Below are 6,000 nucleotides of genomic sequence, written 5' to 3' on the forward strand. Positions count from 1 at the left end.
ATAAACACATAACCAGTGACTTAAACACATCTGCTTCCCACCAGATGTAGGATTGACAGCTCCTTAACAAATGGAAAAGCTCTGTTTCTTCATCTTCTTTTCTTTCATTTTGTCTCTCACCCTGCTCATTGTGACCTTGCGACAGCATTACTCACAAACATCAGCCAATGCGGTCCCCTTCTTGGCTCCTGAAAGTGGCATATGTTACATAGAATGGGCCCTCCATTAATCAAAAGCAGTTAGGCGCTAAATAGGCAGATCCTGGACCAGGAGCCAGGACGAGAGATCCTCCCCCCTCACCCGATGGACCACCACAGTTCATATCAGCCCCCTGAAAGGGGATTCATCAACTTGTCATCCTTAAGAAAAAGGCTACGAGGCTGAATTTCAGTGTAGGCTGATGGGACTGGGATGAATGTGTGTGTTTACGATGCAGAGGGAGTGAGCGCCGATGGTCATTGATGGGCGGGGCCTTCTTGTTGGCGACACAAAGCCGTTGCTGTGCAATCATCTCGGTGTAAAATCGCCGCTCTGTGGACCTCACAAAGGCTGACAAAGGCAGGGGGCTGGTGGCTGGGGCGGGAGTGCGGCGACACAGCTGTGAGCAGAGCCTACACATCCCGGCTCAATATGGGCCCTCCTCATATCTGTAGCAACTTGGCCCCTGCTTCCGCCGGGTCCCCGGGACAATGGAGGCCCTCGGCAGACCCCTTTGTTGCAAACTTTTTCAGAGTTCCTTTTTAGGCTAAATCTTAAATATTTCATTAGGCCTCCTTCGCCCCGCTCCCTTTCTTTCACGAGCATTTTGAAGAGCATCACCAGGACCTCTCCTCTTAACCCCCCTTCATTTCGGTGACGCCCCAAAGACAATAAAGGGTTTATTCCAAAACTGTTTAGGACCTGCTGTTATGTGAAAACAACCACTGTTTAAATTAAACATCTGATATGTTATATCTCTGGTTAAAGCTGCACTATATGGTTCTGGAAAAGAAATTCAGAAACTCAGAAAGGGCATATTTGCAAATACAACATAGTGTACCATTAATGTAGTAAAGCATTCATATAAATAAAAAAACAAAGTGCTTTCTGACATCTTGGGTACTTTGATGCCTCCTCGCATTGAAAACACCTCAGTTACTCAACAGCATTATGGCTCTTTATTGTGATGTAAAGTAACTAAGAACACTTACTCAAGTAGTTTACTTAAGTACACTTTTGAGGTATTGTACTTTTAGTGTTTACATTTTATGCTACTGTAAACTTTTACGCTACATTTTGAAGTAGTATTGTACTTTCTACTCCACTAGATTTATCTGATATCTTTAGTTACTTTGAAGATTACATCCTGCATCGGAGCCAAAGAAGCACATTTTTTAAATCAATTTATTTAATTGGCAGTCAGATGTTTTAAGTTAAGTTATTAAGTTATTCAGATAAACCGAAAATTCAGAATATCAGATCTGATAACTGACCAGGCTGATAATTGTTCACCCTATACAATGTTGTATAGGGTAACTGAGTACATTTACTTAAGTACTGTATTTAAATACAATTTTGAGGTACTTTACTTGATTATTTTCATTGTATGCTAGTTTTTACTTCGACTCCACTTTATTTTGAAGGCAATTATTGTACTACTTTGTAGATTACATGTTGCATCATAGCTTACTCTATTTCTTACTTTTTTAATTATATTGCTTATTTTTTACTATTGTTATTCATTTTTTATTTTTTTGTAAGATTCTGTCCTTCAGCTACTGTGGCACACAAAGTTCCCCGTTTGTGGGACAATAAAGGAATACTGATTCTGATTCTGATCAAATGAAAAAAATAAAAAGATAATAATTACGATAATTAGAAAACAATCACTGAATTTCAAAAGCTGAATATATGTTTTGATGAGTTATTCAGTCCGTTGGACTTTTTCTTATAAATGGTTTTGCGATTTTTCATTAAAATTGAGGTAATTAAATACATTCATTACTACTAACATGTAACATATATATAAACAAAATAATAGACGATTGAGAGAATCCCTTAAATCAGGACTTTATAGGCACCAGTATAAAAGTAGCAGTAGTATGTAGGTACCAGTGAAGTGACTGGACATTTTTATAGAGTATGTGAGTACATTGAACCTCGTGCTAAAGGCTGAATGATGGAACTTTATTGAAATTCAAATATATTCATGACATATGGTCACATTAGCAACATTGAGTGTCATTATTAAGTGTTAAGTCACAAGCTGCTCGGTATATAGGAGGGCCACTCATAAATGCAATGTATAGAAGAGGTGACCAAACACTCCCATCTAAATATTAAACACTTGTTAATAACTTTTCCGGCCCTGCAGCAGAACTTCTGTCACAACGGATAAAAAGGGCTGAAAAGGACTTGTCTTTATGCCTTTATGCTAAGCCTTAAACTGGTGTGATTGGACCAAGTGACAAAGAGAAGCTTTTGTTAAAAAAAGACGAGAGGGGTTGGGGGGTTGATTTATCCAACACTTTAAGGGACCCTTATGAATAATTCAGTATTATCATTCAACTTGATGCTCGATTATTATGTTTTTCTTCTTTCTTCACACGTGAGGGACCCCAGCAGATAGGGGGTATCATGCAGGGGCACATAGGGGGAAGTAATGTGCGCACAAGGACAAAACAAGAAGGCTGCAGTGCAGTCACTCCGCTGTCAGCTTGATAAATATAATGTGTCACCAATTAAAAACTCATTGCCATTCTTTAATTCAGCCGAGGCCTTGTTAACCGCTGCCTGGCAGGGAGGCTGCCGGAGTGGCCACGGCCTCTGCGACCAGCACCACCATAATAGAGGCCCCTGCTTTCCCATCCTTTTAAAACCATGGCCCTTCCTTTTTGCATGTAAATAAGACATTCATTCGGCAGCACTTTTCCAATAGAAAAAGTGACCATCGATGTCTTTGATTTTCATCTTTTTTTCCAGGGGAAAACAAAGAATTCTATAGTTTCAGTTTTTTATTCAAAAAAACCCTTTTTGGGCCTTTCTTTGGGAGCATTCTCATGCTAATCATGTTGACTCAACTCTGTGCAATGTGGCTATACAACGCATATGAACCCTAGCAGGAGTCCATTACAGAAATACCATTTAGCAAGCTGTTTCTGTGAGAAAGTCAAACGTTTAAGGGGCTTTTTTGTGCCGGTTGGGTACAAGGGTCCCAGCGGAGCAGCAGGAGTCCTTTGGAAAACTTGAGTGAAACTAAAGGCCTCTCAGGTCTGAGATTCTTCCCAGCTGAAGTCAGAAGTGTTGAAAATGCAGAAAAGCAGGTTTTCCTAAACAATGTCTAACTCCCTGTCAACCATGACTGCTGCACTATTTAGGGACTTTCTTCTCTGACAGTCGATAAGTGGATGTCAATAACCTTTTCAAACATATCTACCCGGACACAAAGGATTTTCATCTTAAAATAATTCCATAAAACATGAGCCAGATATTTGCTTTACAGGAATATAAGACTGCAGCAAACAACAAGCCCTCCAAGTTAAATGAGAGAATGTGTTGTTTATCACCGCCCTTTAGAAGATTTTTAGAAGGTCATCTGATCTGACAGCCCTGTCTAAAGGAGACTTCATTTGTCTGTGCCTTATAAAACTGTTTCTATGGAAGCCTATTTCTGCCAGAGTGGTGGGGGGAAAAAGACCCTGTAAGTCATTATAACAATAAAAGTTTCTCAAAATAAATACTTAGTTATAAAATATTGACTTATTTATCTCAATATAATGACTTGGTATCACCAGTCGTCAAGTCACCTGACTTCCTCCTTTGCTGAGTTATAATTCTTAAACCCACAAGAGGACTTTGTCACTTGAACATAAACATTTGTCATATTTATGAAACTGAAGCTTGTGATTTTGTTGGGAGGACGGCCTCGCACCAAAACAGAGCTGTACTTGAAAATTGATTGACTTTATGAGTTAATCTTAAAACACTTAATCACTTTAAACAACAGTATTAACAATGTTTAGAGATGGCCGATCCTGAAGTATGTGTCAGAACACATAAGAGCATTATCTGAACTTTGAGGTGATAAAAAAGGATTTAAAGACAACAAAGAGACAGTCTGTTTCTCTTTCCAGGTGTCTACACTGTGTGTTGAGTCAGTCGTTGAGTCAGATCTGCGTCTCCCACACACCCTTTGTGTGACACACTGTCCTCAGCAGTGGGAAAGAATCCAGATTTGGAAACATTTGTAAGTGCTGAATCGTAGGAATTCAGAGGTCACCCTACTTATAATTCCCAATCCCTCAGTGTCCCTCATCAACCCCATTTGAACAGTAATGCTGGAATGCAAGATATTCCATTCGACACTAAATGAGCCGGGTCATCATGGACACATTAAAGCCCTGAGTAGAATATAAAAAGAATGAAGTATGAACATCTGAATGAGCTCCCTCTTCAGCCCCCTACACCCCACCACCGTCCGCCCCCTCCTCCCCCCCCTCTCTGCCCGCTCATTATCCCTGTCACACGGGACCAGGGCCCACTTGGCACAGCCTTGTGGACTTAATTGAATTAGACATACCCGCTTGTTTAGGCATTGTGCGGTGGCATGAGAATCTCCCGGCCATCTCCATGAAGGCAGAAGAAAAGAGAGGCATCGGCAACACTTGTCGGAAGATCTGAGAGTTGGAGATTCTCAGGGATGGAAGGGCCGCCGCGAGAACCAAGGACCACCAGTCTCCCATTGTGCCCCGGCTCTGTGCCAAGCACAGAGTGGGACTCCTCAGAGACTTGTCTAGGGGTGGCACTTCATTTAACCCTGAGGTGTGGCAAAATCCTGGCATCTAACAAACTCTCAAACTGCATTGGAGAGATTACTGGTGATATTTTATTCAGTAACTGGCAAATGCGTTTGACACTGGTCAGTTCATCCTTTAGAAGGAGTATTAATCTGGAATTGCTGCACAAATTAGGTTTCTTTTATAGCTTCTAGACTTATTCTACCAACTTCAGCTTTGTCTATTATCTCTGTTAAAATAAGGTATATGAAGATCATATTTGGTCTCATTCAGGATCAGTGAGCACATCCAGCCTAGTCGCCAGGATGATGTTTCTGCAAAACCACGGATACGTCCAGGGGTGTGCGTGTCATGGTCTACTTCTGTATTGTATTGGCATTTGCACAATTACATGTTTATAACCTGAAGAGTTACAGCTACAGAGTTACAACATCTGTGAGCATGACATCACTGGATATCTTGAGGGTGAACTTTAGGGTGAAGCCATGTCGGAGGCAACAATAACAGTATTTTAAGCTTAACCCTAACCAGTAAGTTTTGTGCCCAAACCTAACCAGAGCATAAACATAGTGTGGTGACAAGAGAAAAATAGAACCGAAAGGGTTCATGGTTTGGTTCAGTTTTTAACAGTGAAAAATCCCATGAATAAAAGCCTGCAGATTAATAAATATTAATTAGTGTAAATTATAGGACCAGTGTGTAGGATTTAGTGGCATCTGGCAGCGTGGTTTCAGATGGCAACCAACTGAATACCTCTCATCTCACTCTCACCTTCAGTGGCTGCTAAAAGCGTGCTTATGGAGTTAACCGCGAGAACTGCAAGCAAGATATTACTGTATTTCCGAAGTCATGGTTTAATATTTCACTGATTTTGATCTAGATGAGGCAACAACTGTAAAGAGTCAACCCCCGAGATCTCAGAGGGGGACTTCTCCTTGAACAAGGCTTGTGTTTCTGGTTACAGAAAGGATCTCCATAGGAATCATTTCTGTACTGTTGTCAGACACTTGGAATAACAACCTCAGATTGTTGGTGGCAAAAACAATCACTTATAGCAGTACTACTATTATCTTTGACAGTCGTTGAGTTGAGTTGTCCCCAAGGATTATGTTGCAGCCATTGCAACCATTGCAGCGAGGTGTTGAGGTGATCTACTGGACTGATTACAAAAGTTTTGCATCAGTATGAATCATTTATACCCCAAAACATGTAAAAAAATAAAAAA

Source organism: Sparus aurata, chromosome 7 (assembly GCF_900880675.1).
Source record: "Sparus aurata chromosome 7, fSpaAur1.1, whole genome shotgun sequence".
Taxonomy (NCBI): domain Eukaryota; kingdom Metazoa; phylum Chordata; class Actinopteri; order Spariformes; family Sparidae; genus Sparus; species Sparus aurata.